The 18384-nt window shown below is 46.5% G+C and overlaps 1 long non-coding RNA gene across 1 annotated transcript in view; it reads left to right on the top strand.

The window, feature by feature from the left end:
- LOC143809519 (uncharacterized) overlaps positions 1-18384 on the top strand; it is a 96470-nt gene that overhangs the window by 66776 nt on the left and 11310 nt on the right. The gene's annotated exons all lie outside the window — the stretch shown is intronic.

Raw genomic sequence — 18384 nt, 5'->3', positions numbered from 1 at the left:
TATCACAGAGCAGGTGCATTTATACGGAGACTTGATTACACACAGGTGGATTATATTTATCATCATTAGGCATTTAGGACAACATGGGATCATTCAGAGATCCACAATGAACTTCTGGAGGGAGTTTGCTGTACTGAAAGTAAAGGGGACGAATAATATTGCACGCCCCAATTTTCAGTTTTTGAATGTCCACAAAAATTTAAAATAACAAATAAATTTCGTTCAACTTCACAATTGCGTTCCACTTGTTGTAACATTTGGTATCTTTATGTTTGAAGCATGATATGTGGGAAAAGGCTGAAAAGTTCAAGGGGGCCGAATACTTTCGCAAGGCACAATGTATATATATATATATATATACACTAGATGGTGGTCCAATTCTAACGCATCAGGTATTCAAGAGTATTTATGTATGTATATAGTAGCCACATAGTATATAGCACAGGCCACATAGTATATAGGAGCCATGTAGTATATAGCAGACAAATACTACGTGGCCTGTGCTATATACTATGTGGCTGCTATACACATACATACATACTTATTGTAGAATACCCGCTGCGTTAATACAGGCCACGCAGTATATAACAGTGGCCACGCAGTATATAACACAGCCCACGTACTATATAACACAGCCCACGCAGTATATAGCAGCCACGCAGTATATAACACAGGCAACGTACTATATAACACTGGCCACGTAATATATAGCACAGCCCACACAGTATATAGCAGCCACGCAGTATATAGCACAGCCCCCTGCAGTATATAACACTGGCCACGTAATATATAGCACAGCCCACGCAGTACATAGCAGCCACGCAGTATATAGCACAGCCCCCGCAGTATATAACACTGGCCACGTAATATATAACACAGAGATGTAGTATATAACAGAGCCCATGCAGTATGTAACACAGCCCAAGCAGTATATAGCAATGTGGGCACTATATGCGTGGTTAAAAAAGACTTAAAAGAAAAAATAAACAAATACTCACCTTCCGAAGGCCCCTTGAAGTTCTGGCACCTGTGTGCGGTGCACGCGGCAGCTTCCGGTCCCAGGGTTGGTATGAGCGCAGGACCTGTGATGACGTCGCAGTCACATGACCGTGACATCATGGCAGGTCCTTCTCGCATATCATCCTTGGCACCGGAACCTGCCGCTTGCACTGCCGAGGACAGCCGCGACGTCGGAGGGTGAGAATAACGCTTTTTTTAAATTATTATTATTATTTTAACATTGGATCTTTTTACTATTGATGCTGCATACGCAGCATCAATAGTAAAAAGTTGGTCACACAGGGTTAATAGCTGCGTTAACGGAGTGCGTTACACCGCGGTCCGTGAACGCTGGCATTAACCCTGTGTGAGCGCTCAGCGCTGACTGCAGGGCAGTAAAGCAGCGGCCATTTCGCTGCCAGACTATGGCCGTCGCTGATTGGTCGTGGGCGTTTTGCCATGACCAATCAGCGACTTGGTTTCCATGACAGACAGAGGCCGCGACCAATGAATATCCGCGACAGACAGACAAAAGTGACCCTTAGACAATTATATAGTAGGATATATATATATATATATATATATATATATATATATATATATATATATATATATATATATATATATATATATAGATGAAAAAAAGAAAGACAGCACAAAAAAAAATAGCAAAAAAGGGCTTTAATGCCTGAACGGCGTGGCGACGTTTCGGATATCTTTATCCTTTAACAAATACTCACCTTCCGAAGGCCCCTTGAAGTTCTGGCACCTGTGTGCGGTGCACGCGGCAGCTTCCGGTCCCAGGGTTGGTATGAGCGCAGGACCTGTGATGACGTCGCAGTCACATGACCGTGACATCATGGCAGGTCCTTCTCGCATATCATCCTTGGCACCGGAACCTGCCGCTTGCACTGCCGAGGACAGCCGCGACGTCGGAGGGTGAGAATAACGCTTTTTTTAAATTATTATTATTATTTTAACATTGGATCTTTTTACTATTGATGCTGCATACGCAGCATCAATAGTAAAAAGTTGGTCACACAGGGTTAATAGCTGCGTTAACGGAGTGCGTTACACCGCGGTCCGTGAACGCTGGCATTAACCCTGTGTGAGCGCTCAGCGCTGACTGCAGGGCAGTAAAGCAGCGGCCATTTCGCTGCCAGACTATGGCCGTCGCTGATTGGTCGTGGGCGTTTTGCCACGACCAATCAGCGACTTGGTTTCCATGACAGACAGAGGCCGCGACCAATGAATATCCGCGACAGACAGACAAAAGTGACCCTTAGACAATTATATAGTAGGATATATATATATATATATATATATATATATATATATATATATATATATATAGATGAAAAAAAGAAAGACAGCACAAAAAAAATAGAAAAAAAGGGCTTTAATGCCTGAACGGCGTGGCGACGTTTCGGATATCTTTATCCTTTTTCAAGGCTTGAAAAAGGATAAAGATATCCGAAACGTCGCCACGCCGTTCAGGCATTAAAGCCCTTTTTTTCTATTTTTTTTGTGCTGTCTTTCTTTTTTTCATCTATTACCAAAGACCATTTCAACAGTGGTTGGGAAGACGCTGCACTACAGTTTGGTAATATAAGATGCTGTTCCGATTTTGAACCATAAACTATATATATATATATATATATATATATATATATATATATATATATATATATATATATATATATATATTTTTTTTTATTTTTTTTTTTTTTTTTTTCATATTTTACATTTTAATCCATTCACCCCCCAGGCTGTTTTCACCTTTGTGACCAGGTCAAATTTTACAATTCTGATGACATTCACTTTCTGAGGTAATAACTCTGGAATGCTTCAATGGATCCCACTGACTCTGAGATTATTTTTTCATGACATATTGTACTTTATGGTATTAGTAACATTTGTTCGTTATGACATGCATTTATTTGTGAAAATATCGAAAATTTGGTGAAAATTTTGAAAATTTTTTGCAATTTTATTTTTATGCCCTCAACCCCCTAATGTCCATTGACGGATATATCCGACATTGGACACCTCCTTCTGTTTGGTGTGGGATCCAGTGGTGAGCCCACACTTTTTCCAGCACATGGAGAGCCCCTGATGTGCCTAAACCGTGGAAACCCCCAACAAGTGACTCCATTTTGGAAACTAGACCCCTCAGGAAACTCATCTATATGTGTGGTGAGCACCTTGAACTCCCAAGAACGTCACAGAAGATTATAAAAAGTAAAAATTAAAATCATATTTTTCCCACAAAAAAATGTTTTTTTAGCCCAAATTTTTTATTCTCACAATGGTAACAGGACAAAATGTACTATACAATTTATTGTGCAGTTTCTCCTGAGCACGCAGATACCCAATATATGGAGTTAAACTACTGTTTGGGTGCACGGCATGTTTCGGAAGGGAAAGAATGCCCTTTGACTATTTGATTGTAAAATTTGCTGTAATCAAAAGCAGATGCCATGTCAAGTTTGGAAAGACCCTGATGTGCATAAAAAATGAAAAACACCCACAAGTGACCCCATTTTAGAAACTAGACCCTTAAGAAAACTTATCTAGAAGTGTGGTGAGCACCTTTAACCCCCAGATGCTTCATAGAAGTTTATAATGTTAAGCCGTGAAAATACAAAAATCACATTTTCCCCACAAAAATGTTTTTAGCCCCAAATTGCTTATTTTACAAGGGTAACAAGAGAAAATGGACTCTAAAATTTGTTGTTCAGTTTCTCCTGAGCATGCCGATACCTCATTTGTGGGGAAAAACTACTGTTTGAGACCATGGCTGGACTTAGAATGGATGAAGTGATGTTTTGGAATGCAGAGTTTGATGTCAACTCATGTTGCTTTTGGAAAGCCCGATGTTCATGAACATTGGAAACCTCCCACAAGTGACCCAATTTTAGAAACTAGACCCCTCATAGAATTTATCTTGATGTGTGGTAAGCACCTTGAACCCCCAGTTAGTTCACAGAAGTTTATAACGTCGAGCCATGAAATAAAATCACATTTTCTGCACAAAAATTTTCTTTTATTCCCAAAATTTGTATTTTCACAAGTTAACAGGAGAAAATAAACCCCAAACATTGTTGGGCAATTTCTCCTGAGTACACCAATATCCCAAATGTGGTCAAAAACTGTTTTTGAGGCACAGTGCAAAGCTCAGAAAGGAAAAAGCACCATATTGGAGTTCAGATTTTGCTGGACTAGTTTGAGGGTGCCATGTCACGTTGGCAGAGCCCCTCAGGTACCAAAACAGCAGAAACCGCCCAAAAGTGACCCAATTTTACAAACTACACTCCCTCAGTGAATTCATCTAGAGGTGCAGTGACCATATTGACACCACATGTGCCTCACAGTATTTTATACCATTGGGCAGTAAAGAAAGAATAATTACATTTTTGTTAGTAAAATGTTGTTTCAGCCCCAACTTTTTAATTTTTCTAAACGTTAGTAGGAAAAAAAATGGACCTCAGCTTGTTGCAAAAATGTCGCCTGAGTGCGCCAATACCCTTTTGAGAAATGTTTTTCAGACACAGTGCAAAGCTCAGAAAGGAAGGAGCGCCATATTATTGTGCAGATATTTCTGTTTTGGTTTGCTGGTGCCATGACCCACTTGGAAAGCCCCAGAGGTGCCAGAAAAGCAGAACCCCCCATAAGAGACCCCATTTTAAAACCTACACCTCTCAATAAATTCACCTAGCTGTGTAGTGATCATATTGACACCACAGGTGTTGTACACATCCACATCCGCTGCTCTCTTGGCTTGACTTCTGGTTACTGCCTCCGAACACCTGGACATTGGAATTGCAAATGCCCAGGCTGCCCACATCCATAACATCTGCGCTCTGGGATTCTTCCTCCACGTCGTATTCCCAAAGGTGGAGCAGGAGTAGTGTGAGGCACAGTCACACGAAGGTCACCATGAGTTGATGGTCTAGTGGGATGGTGAATATTGGAAGCCGAAGGACCAGGGGCCACCAGCGTTGGTGGGCTGGTAGTTTTTTTCTCACTGAGTAGTAGTTTTTTCCACTGAGGCTTGATGGTGAGAGCCTCATCAGCTAGAGCTGCAGCTTCCTCCACAGTGGCTGGTCTCCTCTCACGCACCCATTCCCGGATCTCAGCAGGGCACTTGAAGTAAAACTGCTCTTTTAGGATAACCTGGAGGAAGATCTCCCAGGTTAAGGCCTCCTCTGCCTCCAGCCAGCGATGACATACCGTATTTTCCGGCGTATAAGACGACTGGGCGTATAAGACGACCCCCCAACTTTTCCAGTTAAAATGTAAAATCTTCTTAAAAGTCGGGGGTCTTCTTATAAACCGTGTCGTCTTATAGGGCCGGTGACTTTTGTGCCTTTTAGGGGGGGGGGAGTGGGCCTGATGACGACGAGGGGGCGTCTCACAGGAAAGTGAGTATCCCCCATTACCTCATTGTATCGCTGCAGCGTGGGGGTCTCTGCTGGGAGCGGCGGCGGCGGCTGTGCTGTGGGGCGGCGGCTCCTCTTCTTCAGTGTGGGGCCTCTGTGCTGCTGGGCGGCGTGGGCGGCTTATCTTCAGGCAGTCGGGGCTCCTCCGGTATCTCCTTAAAGCCCGGAGGCCCTGCCGGCAACTCCATCGGTGCAATGCAGTGGCCTCCGGGAACATGGCCGCTGCTCAGATTCAGATCTCGTCCCTAGATCTCGGGAGACGAGATCTAAATCTGAGCAGCGGCCATTTTCCCGGAGACAGCTCCATTGCTGCTATGCGGTGACCTCCGGGAAAATGGCCACTGCTCAGATTTAGATGTTCTTTCTTGTTGCCAAGCCTCTGTCAGGATCCCACCCCTGACAGAGACCCTACTGTATCTTCCCCTACAACACCCTCTGCCACAAGGTGTTGCCTGGTTCCAACCCAGTCAGCTTTCTCATCTAACTTCCTGCCTGACCCCCAGTTTACCCACTATGGTGGGGAGTGGCCTAATGAATAGAACCCTTAGCTCCCCCCGGAGGCCCGGCTGTGAAATGTATTGGTGTCTGTGATACCTGATCAGATGAACTCCTTCAGTGCCATCAGACGCACCATAGCTCCCCATAGTGGCGGAGCCACAGTACTGCAACGACCAGGACTCTGGGGCGCTGCACTCCCCCCTGGTTAAACACAGTACTCCGGGACTGGGAAGAAAACAACAATACAAGTTAGCAAAAAGACATACAGTTTTGTTGAGTGCAATAACAATAAGTATACTTGAACAGGCTTCCCTTTATGGGAGGTAAGGACACTTGAACGTTACAAACATGGTTAACATTATAAATTACAGGCTATAAATAACTCCTGTTACCCAACCGGGTATTCTACTAAGTGCAAAATTGTTGAACAATAATTTAACATCGCCTTTAAACATCGCCTTTAAGGACATACACTTTCATTCTCCCACTTTAAATCTGCAGGACCGCCTGTCCTATCGGCACCAGACCCACTGCCTCTCCTTTCTGTTACAGGACCGCCCCGTTCAGCCAGGGCCTACTGCCTTTTCAACTACTATACACAGTATAGAACATAACATTACTTTCAATTTAAGAGCACTGAGCCATCTCTACATGACTCCTATGAGGACTCAGGGTTTACCTTCTATCCTAGCTATCTATCAACATTATTAAAACATTTTCTATTGAACATTAGGCCTTCTCATTATCTTTCTATCATGCATGCTGGACACCACGTCTATCCCTACGGGCCCACTGCATCTTTCTTCTATCTTTCACTTTTTCTTGTCAGAGAACATCATCAGCATTTCTTCACAATCAACTAATTAAATACATATAACTTACTCACATAAACATTATCATCACTTTCTTTGGTCAAGACATTATTGCTTCCAATCTTAAAGCAATATCACGGTTTAAGCGCAACAAATGAACATCCCCTTTAAGAGGGGACCAAGTCTCTATGAGGTAGCACGCCTTCTCAAGCTACCAGTCCATACTCAGCAAAGGTTCCAGTGTGGTATCTTCACAAAGAGTCCTTCTTTAAGTAAAACCAGTAGGGAGCGCCTTTAATAAGGTGCAAACTATGTACAAGAAGTTCGGATCATGCACTGTTCATGATTTCAGCAGTTCTTTTCAACTAGAAACTTGTGCAAAAACTTTGGAAAAATCAAACAAAAGCAAAACAATAGGGATCCCAGGTCCACAGAGGGATCCCCTTAAGAGTTAACCCTGGACGGGTTCAGCAAAAATCAGGAAACTAACAAACAGTCAAAGAACTATTTACATATTCATGGTATCGAGGTTTATCCTTCTAAGCCTGGGGGTGATCTTTGTCCCCCGGCTGACGCAGCACCCGTACTGGTAGTTGGTCTCTCAGATGCCATCAGATCAGCCGGTGCCTGGATTTGAAGGCTAATCCTGCTTGCGAGTTCGGTAGCCGCTACAAGGCGTACAGTGGTGATAGGAACAAGGTCCGGCAAACCGGGATCAGTCATGATCGGGGCTTCAGGGGGCGCCCGCTCAGGCTCACACCGTCGAACGTTCCGGGCACACCATCCTTGTGCACTCCAATGGCGGGTGTAGGTCACCTGATCCCCCTTTTGTAACGGATCACCATTTCGACTGCAGCAGGGGGTCTTCACGTTATAGCTAGTAACAAAGACATCAGTTGGTAGCCCCGGTTCCTGTATGGAGCCCCATCCCCTCTTCGGGTGGTAGGCCAGCACGGTTCCCCGCTTTACCACGTCTTTCTTGCCGGGAGCAGACTTCTTACGTTGTGTGTCAGGTGATTCGGTCTCGTCCCGATCTTTCCAGTGTTGGATCAGACATTGCTTATACTGTTCCCAGGTAAGTACCGCAAGGGTGAGGCCATCCTCCCGGGTCCCATCCGGCCCGGTCCAGGGGGTGTCCCACCGAAGGATCACCCCGTCTAGGCCCACATCTATGGGTTCTCCCATCTTGGTTGGTAGCGGAGGCACTAGCTTCCCCATCGCGTTAGAGGTGAGGATCACCCGCTCCACCAAGAAGGAACGGTCATTGCTGGGGTGAAGAGCGGTCACAGGAGCGGGATCGGTCAGGAGAGCAGAATCAGCCAGGGGAGTAGGGACGCCGTCCATACCTGCGCCTGATGTGATTCCACCGATGTCGCTCCGGTCCATTGACAAGGGCACTGGAATCGGCTGCAGCCCGAACCGCGGCTCCTCCGGAGCCACCTCTCGATGTGGCTCCGCCCTCCATGGTTCCGCGGCTGGGATAGGTAGGCTCGGCTCCTCCACTGGCGGCCCCAAGGAGTTCAGGTCCTTCACCGGCGGTGGACGCGAGTCCGCCTCCAATGGGTGAGGGCAAGCCGGAATTGCTCCTTCCTCGTTCAGGCACTTGCTGTTCGTCTTCACTGTCCGACATTTGGTGGCAGTGCATGCATCTGACTCCGCCATTTCTTCGGGGTCGGGCTTCCTCTCCGTCTCCCGTTTCCCGCCGTTGCAGGTCAGGGGGTCGTCCTCTGCCTTGAGGCAGGTCATCGCTTTGCAACAAGAGATGCAGGGGGCGGTCGCCGCTTCTGGCGCCACTTTGGTAGTCTCCTCCCATGGCACGCCCTCTGTTGTGGATTCTGTTTGCGGGCTCCCTCTGGTGGTTACTGCTGGTACTGGGTGACTTTGGTGGGTTGCGGCCTTTGGTTTCCATCTGTCCATCAGAGGCTGGGTGTTTCCTATTTTACCTGGCCTCTCTGTCATTTCCCTTGCCGGCTATCAATGTGTTCAGATGTGCTCTGTTTGGTTCCTGCCTACCTGCTCCCAGATCTTTCAGAATAAGCTAAGTGCTGATTTTCAGTTGTTTGGTTTTTTGTCCAGCTTGCTTAGAATGTCTCTTTGTTAGCTGGTTGCTCTAGTGGACTGAGGTTCTTCCCATGTGCCATGAGTTGGCACATGGGTTCTTGTAATCTCAGGATGGTTTTTTTGATTAGGGTTTTTTTGCTGACCGCTCAGTCCCCTTTTGTGTCATTCTGCTTTCTAGTTTTCAGCGGGCCTCTATTTGCTAAAGCTATATACATCATCTCTATGTGTGTGCCTTCCTCTCATTTCACCGTCAATACATGTGGGGGGCAACTATATCTTTGGGGTTAATTCCTCTGGAGGCAAGTGAGGTCTTTGTTTTCTCTGCAGTACTAGTTAGCTCTTAGGCTGGTGCGTGGCGTCTAGAACCAACGTAGGCACGCTCCCTGGCTATCTCTAGTTGCGTTTGTCAGGCGTAGGGCAGCGGTCAGTCCAGGTTCCATCACCCTAGAGCTCGTCCGATATTTATTATACTTTGCTCATCCTGTGCTATCCCTAGCCATTGGGGATTCATGACAGTATAGCCGGCCTACAAAGTGTTAATTGTTTGGGCTGAAGCAGGAGGAAAAGAAGTGTTCAAGGAAATTTTTTTTTTTTTTTTTTAATTTTTTTTTTTTCCCTTCAGAGTTTTGCTGCCTAGCCCTTAATTGCTGTCTAGCTGCTTCTTACCTCCTCTTAACCCTTGAATGGCTCTGATCTTAGCTGTTTATCATGGATGTCCAGAGTTTGGCTTCCAGCCTGAGTAATCTCGTGGCAAAGGTTCAAAACATACAGGATTTCGTTGTTCACACTCCCATGTCTGAACCTAGAATTCCTATTCCAGAGGTTTTTTCTGGAGATAGATCTACCTTCCTGAATTTCAGGAACAATTGTAAATTGTTTCTCTCTTTGAAATCTCGCTCCTCTGGAGACCCTGCTCAACAGGTCAAGATTGTTATATCGTTCCTACGGGGCGACCCTCAGAATTGGGCATTTGCATTGGCACCAGGGGATCCTGCATTGCTCAGTGTGGATGTGTTTTTTCTGGCATTGGGATTGCTCTATGAGGAACCTAACCTAGAGATTCAGGCTGAAAAGGCTTTATTAGCCCTCTCTCAGGGGCATGATGAAGCGGAAATATATTGTCAGAAATTTCGGAAATGGTCGGTGCTTACTCAGTGGAATGAGTGCGCCCTGGCTGCAAACTTCAGAAATGGTCTTTCTGAGGCCACTAAGGATATTATGGTGGGGTTCCCTGCGCCTACAGGTCTGAATGAGTCTATGGCTATAGCCATTCAGATTGATCGGCGTTTACGGGAGCGCAAACCCGTGCACCAGTTGGCGGTGTCTTCTGAACAGGCACCTGAGACTATGCAATGTGATAGAATTCAGTCCAGAAGTGAACGGCAAAATTATAGGCGGAAAAATGGTTTGTGTTTTTATTGTGGTGATTCAGCTCATGTTATATCAGCATGCTCTAAACGCACAAAAAGGGTTGATAAATCTTTTGCCATTGATACTCTGCAGTCTAAGTTCATTTTGTCTGTGACTCTGATTTTTTCACTGTCTTCCATTTCCGTCGATGCCTATGTGGATTCAGGCGCTGCCCTGAGTCTTATGGATTGGTCATTTGCTAAACGCTGCGGTTTTAGTCTAGAGCCTCTGGAAGTTCCTATTCCTCTGAAAGGAATTGATTCTACACCATTGGCTATGAATAAACCGCAGTATTGGACACAAGTGACCATGTGCATGACTCCCGTTCATCAGGAGGTGATTCGCTTCCTTGTACTGTATAATTTACATGATGTACTAGTGCTTGGTCTGCCATGGTTACAAACTCATAATCCTGTCCTGGACTGGAAAACAATGTCTGTGCTAAGCTGGGGATGTCACGGGGTTCATGATGATGCACCTCCGATTTCTATAGCTTCATCTACTCCTTCGGAGATCCCTGCGTTTTTGTCGGATTATAGGGATGTTTTTGAGGAGCCTAAGCTCAATTCGCTCCCTCCCCATAGAGAGTGTGACTGTGCTATAGAATTGATTCCTGGCAGTAAGTTCCCTAAGGGTCGTTTATTTAATCTGTCACTGCCAGAGCATACTGCTATGCGGAATTATATTAAGGAGTCCTTGGAAAAGGGGCATATTCGTCCATCTTCGTCCCCTCTGGGAGCAGGTTTTTTTTTCGTGGCAAAAAAAGATGGTTCCCTGAGGCCTTGTATAGATTATCGCCTTCTGAATAAGATTACAGTCAAATACCAGTATCCATTGCCATTATTTACTGATTTGTTTGCTCGCATTAAGGGGGCTAGGTGGTTCACTAAAATAGATCTTCGTGGTGCGTATAATCTGGTGCGGATAAAACAGGGTGATGAGTGGAAAACCGCATTTAATACGCCTGAGGGCCATTTTGAGTATTTGGTAATGCCTTTTGGACTCTCCAATGCTCCGTCAGTCTTTCAGTCCTTTATGCACAATATTTTCCGTGAATATCTGGATAAGTTTATGATTGTGTATTTGGATGATATTTTGGTGTTTTCTGATGACTGGGAGTCTCATGTTCTACAGGTCAGGAAGGTGTTTCAAGTTTTGCGGGCCAATTCTCTGTTTGTGAAGGGTTCAAAGTGTCTCTTCGGAGTCCAGAAGATTTCTTTTTTGGGGTACATTTTTTCTCCTTCTACTATTGAGATGGATCCCGTTAAGGTTCAGGCTATTTGTGACTGGACACAACCTACATCTGTTAAGAGCCTTCAGAAGTTCTTGGGGTTTGCTAATTTTTATCGTCGGTTCATTGCTAATTTTTCCAGTATTGTTAAACCTTTGACTGATTTGACTAAAAAGGGTGCTGATGTTGCTGATTGGTCTCCTGCGGCCGTGGAGGCCTTTCGGGAACTTAAGCGCCGGTTTTCTTCTGCTCCTGTGTTGTGTCAACCAGATGTTTCACTTCCTTTCCAGGTGGAGGTTGATGCTTCCGAGATTGGAGCGGGGGCGGTTTTGTCACAGAGAAGTTCTAATGGCTCGGTGATGAAGCCATGTGCTTTCTTCTCTAGAAAATTCTCGCCCGCCGAGCGCAATTATGATGTGGGTAATCGGGAGCTTTTGGCCATGAAGTGGGCATTTGAGGAGTGGCGTCATTGGCTTGAGGGTGCTAAACATCGCGTGGTGGTCTTGACTGATCACAAGAATCTCATTTACCTTGAGTCTGCCAGGCGTTTGAATCCTAGACAGGCTCGTTGGTCGTTATTTTTTTCTCGTTTCAATTTCGTGGTTTCATACCTGCCAGGTTCAAAGAATGTGAAGGCAGATGCTCTTTCCAGGAGTTTTGTGCCTGACTCTCCTGGAGACACTGGGCCTGCTGGTATCCTTAGGGATGGGGTAATATTGTCCGCCGTATCCCCAGACTTGCGACGCGCATTGCAGGAGTTTCAGGTGGATAAACCGGATCGATGTCCACCAGAAAGACTGTTTGTTCCGGATGATTGGACCAGTAGAGTCATCTCCGAGGTCCATTCTTCTGTGTTGGCTGGTCATCCTGGAATATTTGGTACAAGAGACTTGGTGGCCAGGTCTTTTTGGTGGCCTTCCTTGTCTAGGGATGTGCGTACCTTTGTGCAGTCTTGTGAAGTGTGTGCTCGAGCTAAGCCTTGCTGTTCACGGGCTAGTGGGTTGTTGTTATCCTTGCCCATCCCGAAGAGGCCTTGGACGCACATTTCCATGGATTTTATTTCTGATCTCCCGGTTTCACAGAAAATGTCCGTTATCTGGGTTGTGTGTGACCGCTTTTCTAAGATGGTTCATTTGGTGCCCTTGCCTAAGTTGCCCTCCTCCTCTGAGTTGGTTCCTTTGTTTTTTCAGAACGTGGTTCGTTTGCATGGGATTCCGGAGAATATCGTTTCTGACAGGGGATCCCAGTTTGTGTCTAGATTTTGGCAGACGTTTTGTGCCAAGATGGGCATTGATTTGTCTTTCTCGTCTGCATTCCATCCTCAGACGAATGGCCAGACGGAGCGAACTAATCAGACCTTGGAAACTTATTTGAGGTGTTTTGTTTCTGCTGATCAGGATGACTGGGTTGCTTTTTTGCCACTGGCCGAATTTGCTCTTAATAATCGGGCTAGTTCGGCCACGTTGGTCTCTCCTTTTTTTTGTAATTCGGGGTTTCATCCTCGTTTTTCCTCTGGTCAGGTGGAGTCTTCGGATTGTCCTGGAGTGGACGTGGTGGTGGACAGGCTACATCACATTTGGAATCAGGTGGTGGACAATTTGAAGTTATCTCAGGAGAAGACTCAGCAGTTTGCTAATCGCCGTCGCCGCGTGGGTCCCCGACTTCTTGTTGGGGACTTGGTGTGGTTGTCTTCTCGTTTTGTCCCTATGAAGGTCTCTTCTCCTAAGTTCAAGCCTCGGTTCATCGGTCCTTATAGGATCTCGGAGATTCTTAACCCTGTATCTTTCCGTTTGGATCTCCCAGCATCGTTCGCTATTCATAATGTGTTCCATCGGTCGTTGTTGCGGAGGTATGAGGTGCCTGTTGTTCCTTCGGTCGAGCCTCCTGCTCCGGTGCTGGTGGAGGGAGAATTGGAGTATGTTGTTGAAAAAATCTTGGATTCTCGTGTTTCCAGACGCAAACTCCAGTATTTGGTTAAGTGGAAGGGTTATGGTCAGGAGGACAATTCCTGGGTGGTCGCCTCCGATGTTCATGCGACTGATTTGGTCCGCGCCTTCCATAGAGCTCACCCTGATCGCCCTGGGGGTTCTCGTGAGGGTTCGGTGACCCCTCCTCAAGGGGGGGGTACTGTTGTGGATTCTGTTTGCGGGCTCCCTCTGGTGGTTACTGCTGGTACTGGGTGACTTTGGTGGGTTGCGGCCTTTGGTTTCCATCTGTCCATCAGAGGCTGGGTGTTTCCTATTTTACCTGGCCTCTCTGTCATTTCCCTTGCCGGCTATCAATGTGTTCAGATGTGCTCTGTTTGGTTCCTGCCTACCTGCTCCCAGATCTTTCAGAATAAGCTAAGTGCTGATTTTCAGTTGTTTGGTTTTTTGTCCAGCTTGCTTAGAATGTCTCTTTGTTAGCTGGTTGCTCTAGTGGACTGAGGTTCTCCCCATGTGCCATGAGTTGGCACATGGGTTCTTGTAATCTCAGGATGGTTTTTTTGATTAGGGTTTTTTTGCTGACCGCTCAGTCCCCTTTTGTGTCATTCTGCTTTCTAGTTTTCAGCGGGCCTCTATTTGCTAAAGCTATATACATCATCTCTATGTGTGTGCCTTCCTCTCATTTCACCGTCAATACATGTGGGGGGCAACTATATCTTTGGGGTTAATTCCTCTGGAGGCAAGTGAGGTCTTTGTTTTCTCTGCAGTACTAGTTAGCTCTTAGGCTGGTGCGTGGCGTCTAGAACCAACGTAGGCACGCTCCCTGGCTATCTCTAGTTGCGTTTGTCAGGCGTAGGGCAGCGGTCAGCCCAGGTTCCATCACCCTAGAGCTCGTCCGATATTTATTATACTTTGCTCATCCTGTGCTATCCCTAGCCATTGGGGATTCATGACAGCCCTCCTTCTTCTCTGGCGCAGCAATGGCGGCGGTTTTTGGCGGGAACTTTTGGCGGCAAGTGGTAGTACACAGTCTCCCAATAAAGTACAGTCCAAATACGACAGATCACAGTTCCAAGGCACACATGACCTGATTCTTCAGGCTTGAGTAGATCCTGTTCGTGACGCCAAGTTGCAGCGCCCCCACCGCCGCAGGGCCGAGGGGTACCCGGTACCGGGCCTCTGAGTCTCTGCTCTGGGGTTGTCACGGCGGCTAGGCCCCGGTCCGTGACCCTGCTGAGGGGCGCACAGTGAATGATGGATATGATGGGTGCAGTGCAGTAAATAACGAGGACACCAGGTTGCAGTCTCTTTACCTCTTTACTGAACATCTCTGAGTCCTCAGTCCGGAATACGGTTCACCAGGCTGCGCAAGTCCGGCCGGTCCAATGGCACCTCCAGAGTTCTCTTCACAGGTGGAAATCGGTGCCTTCCTTCTAGCGCTATGTGTTGTGGTCCTTCCCTGCTGTGCTTACGGAAAGTCCCCCACAACTGTTGTGTCTGTTTCTTAAGTTCCCTCACAACTCGATTAGATGATGTTCTGCTAATCCTCCGTCCCTCCCTGATGTTCTGGTTGGGACGGCACCCGCTGACGGGTAGGCTCGGAGCTCTTCCGGGACCCTAGAGTCGCCCCTCTCCACAAGTTGCCCCCCAAGACTGCATAGGTGATATGTGTTAGACAGCCCGCCTTAGACTGACTGCCCTGCCGCTGTTTGAAGTATTGCTTGAAGCTGAATGTTATTATACTCCCTCGGCGTTTCGGCCACCGGTAGTGCGCCTCAATAGGATGTTGCTTCGGTCTTACAGCACGACTCCTACTGGTATTTCTCCTTTGCGTGATCTCGTTTCTCACTCAGCACAATCTATCTCGCTTCTAATCCTTTCTTGGGTACCGCCGCTACCCGGAGCAGGCACGGTCCCGTTACGTTCTTTCTTGTTGCCAAGCCTCTGTCAGGATCCCACCCCTGATAGAGACCCTACTGTATCTTCCCCTACAACACCCTCTGCCACAAGGTGTTGCCTGGTTCCAACCCAGTCAGCTTTCTCATCTAACTTCCTGCCTGACCCCCAGTTTACCCACTATTGTGGGGAGTGGCCTAATGAATAGAACCCTTAGCTCCCCCCGGAGGCCCGGCTGTGAAATGTATTGGTGTCTGTGATACCTGATCAGATGAACTCCTTCAGTGCCATCAGACGCACCATAGCTCCCCATAGTGGTGGAGCCAGAGTACTGCAACGACCAGGACTCTGGGGCGCTGCATATATATATATATATATATATATATATATATATATATATATATATATATATATATATATATTTTTTTTTTTTTTTTTTTTTTTTTTTTCATAAAATCCAAAGGAAATGTGTCATCTTCAACTTTAGACCATTTAGAGATCATTTCATCTTTGACTTGCTTAACTGTTCACAATCACAGTAGTTTTGACCAGGGGTGGACAAACTTTTACATGCTTCTGTAGGTAGATGACAGACAGACAGATAGTGGAGTATGAGGATTCAGGGCTGCATCCAAGACTCATTATTCCCGGTTTGCTTCTGCTGATTGGAAGCTTTTCCGATGTTTTCTTAGTAGCGGTGTCGTCCGGAGGAGAAGACGACATTCACTGCGAGCAGAAGCCTCTAATGTATTGATCTTCAATTACTTAGCAAATAGAGAAAGTCCTGCTTCCCTTTGTGGGATCTGGAAGTAGAAGCAATCAATCTATTTCATTAGGCTTTTGTTTAGCTTGCTCCCATATGCTGCGTTTGATTAAATGTGTGTTCAATTAATACATACGATGCTCACCGACTATAGAGCGGCCGCTAACACTGGCGCTTGGTATTTCAGGCACAATCAATGGCTGCTTGCCTTGCACATTTCACAGAGCGCTATGTTATAGTTTAACCTTCTCAGTGCTGAAGGTTATTGCATTTTCCAGAAAAGCTGACTAAAGATTATTAGATATTTCTTTCTTTCTTTTTTTTTTCCAGGACCAGGAGCCCCATGTCAGCTCTCCTTACACTGCAAACATCTAATGACCTCCCTAACGAATGATATTAAGAATACTAAATAGCAAAGCGTCACCTCCGCGGCCCTCCTATTGCCCACCTGCACATTGGGGTTTTCTGGGCTGAGCAGAGAAGTCTGTAATCATTATATGTGACTGTTGGATCGTGACAGTGCGTAATGTCACTTGCCCTCTATCGCCAGCATCAGTAGGCCGTCAGGTGCTGACTACATTCTCATCTGCAGTCCAGTCCCTGTGGTCACATGACTGCGCTGGCGATCGAGTGGAATCCTGACATTACTGTATGTGCAGTGTGCACCGTCACAATCTGGCACTCATGAACAGTGATGTTCAGCCTGATAAACCTCTCTCCTGGGACACATTAATTATTATCATATTCTACAAGAGAGACAATCTGCACCTGTGCTACTTTTTATAAAGACACGATATAGCATCTGGTGTGATTGACAAATATCAGGATAATGTGACACCCACTTACTGCTATAATGGGATCCAGACTGCCAAGAGTCTCCATCAAGTGTCTGTGCATGTAATGAGACCTCATCCCATCCCCATATGTCCTGTAGACTTTGCAGATGACCTTGGCGGATGCTCGTGACCTTGGGATCCAAATAAACCCATTTTATGCTGTAGAACAGGAATTTCTTATGATGCAGCAGAAAAAAAAGTGTCAGATCAATGACAATGTAATGTATCGGGTGAGAGATTCCCAGGGTGAATATGTGAGTGCAGAGCATCCACTAGTCTGCCACCATTATGGACATTTTATGGAGAACGGTGTTGTGTTGGTGGCCCTGGTGGTCCGTGGTGAGGTGTGGGAGCCACAATGTGATAACACGGGTGGTAGGTAGGGTTGAGCGACCTTTACATTTATAGGATCGGGTCGGGTTTCACGAAACGCGACTTTTTCAAAAGTCGGGTCGAGTGAAATCGGCCGATCCTATAAAAAAGTCGGGGTCGGGGTCGGCCGAAACTCGAAACCCAATGCAGTGCATTGGGTTTCCAATGGTTCCCAGGGTCTGAAGGAGCGGAAACTCTCCTTCAGGCCCTGGGATCCATATTTAAGTGTAAAATAAAGAATTAAAATAAAAAATATCGCCATACTTACCCTCTGATGCGCCCTGGTACTAAGCGGGAACCTTCCTTCCTTAGAATAAGCCTTCCAGGACCTTGCGGTGACATCGCGGTGACGTCGCGGCTTGTGATTGGTCGCGCGGCCGCCCATGTGACCGCTCGCACGACCAATCACAAGCCGCGACGTCACCGAAGGTCCTGGAAGGGCTGATTCTTAGGAAGGAAGGCTGCCGGAAAGAAGCCGAGGGTGAGTATATTCCTATTAGGTATATACTCACCCTCGGACGCGCCCTGCTTCTTTCCAGCAGCCTTCCTTCCTAAGAATCAGCCCTTCCAGGACCTTCGGTGACATCACGGTGACGTCGCGGCTTGTGATTGGTCGCGCGTGCGGTCACATGGGTGGCCGCGCGACCAATCACAAGCCGCGACGTCACCGCAAGGTCCTGGAAGGCTGATTCTAAGGAAAGAAGGTTCCCGCTTAGTACCAGGGCGCATCAGAGGGTAAGTATAGCGATATTTTTTATTTTAATTCTTTATTTTACACTTAAATCTGAATTCCGATACCAATTCCCGATATCTTAAACATATCGGGAATCGGTATCGGAATTCCGATTCCAGATTCAGAAGATCGCCGACTTCATGGCCGACCCCACACAGGGGTCGGGTCGGGTTTCATGAAACCCGACTTTGCCAAAAGTCGGCGACTTCTGAAAATTGCCGACCCGTTTCGCTCAACCCTAGTGGTAGGAGTAAGACCCCCACTAATGATCCATCTTCGGCATTCATCGCCTCATTGGAAGTCCAGAGCTGGATACGACTTCCATATTACCCCCTAATACTGTAGATCATATGAAAAAGGTTTTATTACCAACAACCCCATTGATTTTCTGAACGATTGGATGCTA

Source organism: Ranitomeya variabilis, chromosome 2 (assembly GCF_051348905.1).
Source record: "Ranitomeya variabilis isolate aRanVar5 chromosome 2, aRanVar5.hap1, whole genome shotgun sequence".
NCBI lineage: Eukaryota > Metazoa > Chordata > Amphibia > Anura > Dendrobatidae > Ranitomeya > Ranitomeya variabilis.
Note: the sequence above shows the minus strand (reverse complement) of the source record. Positions and strands in the feature narration are given on the sequence as shown.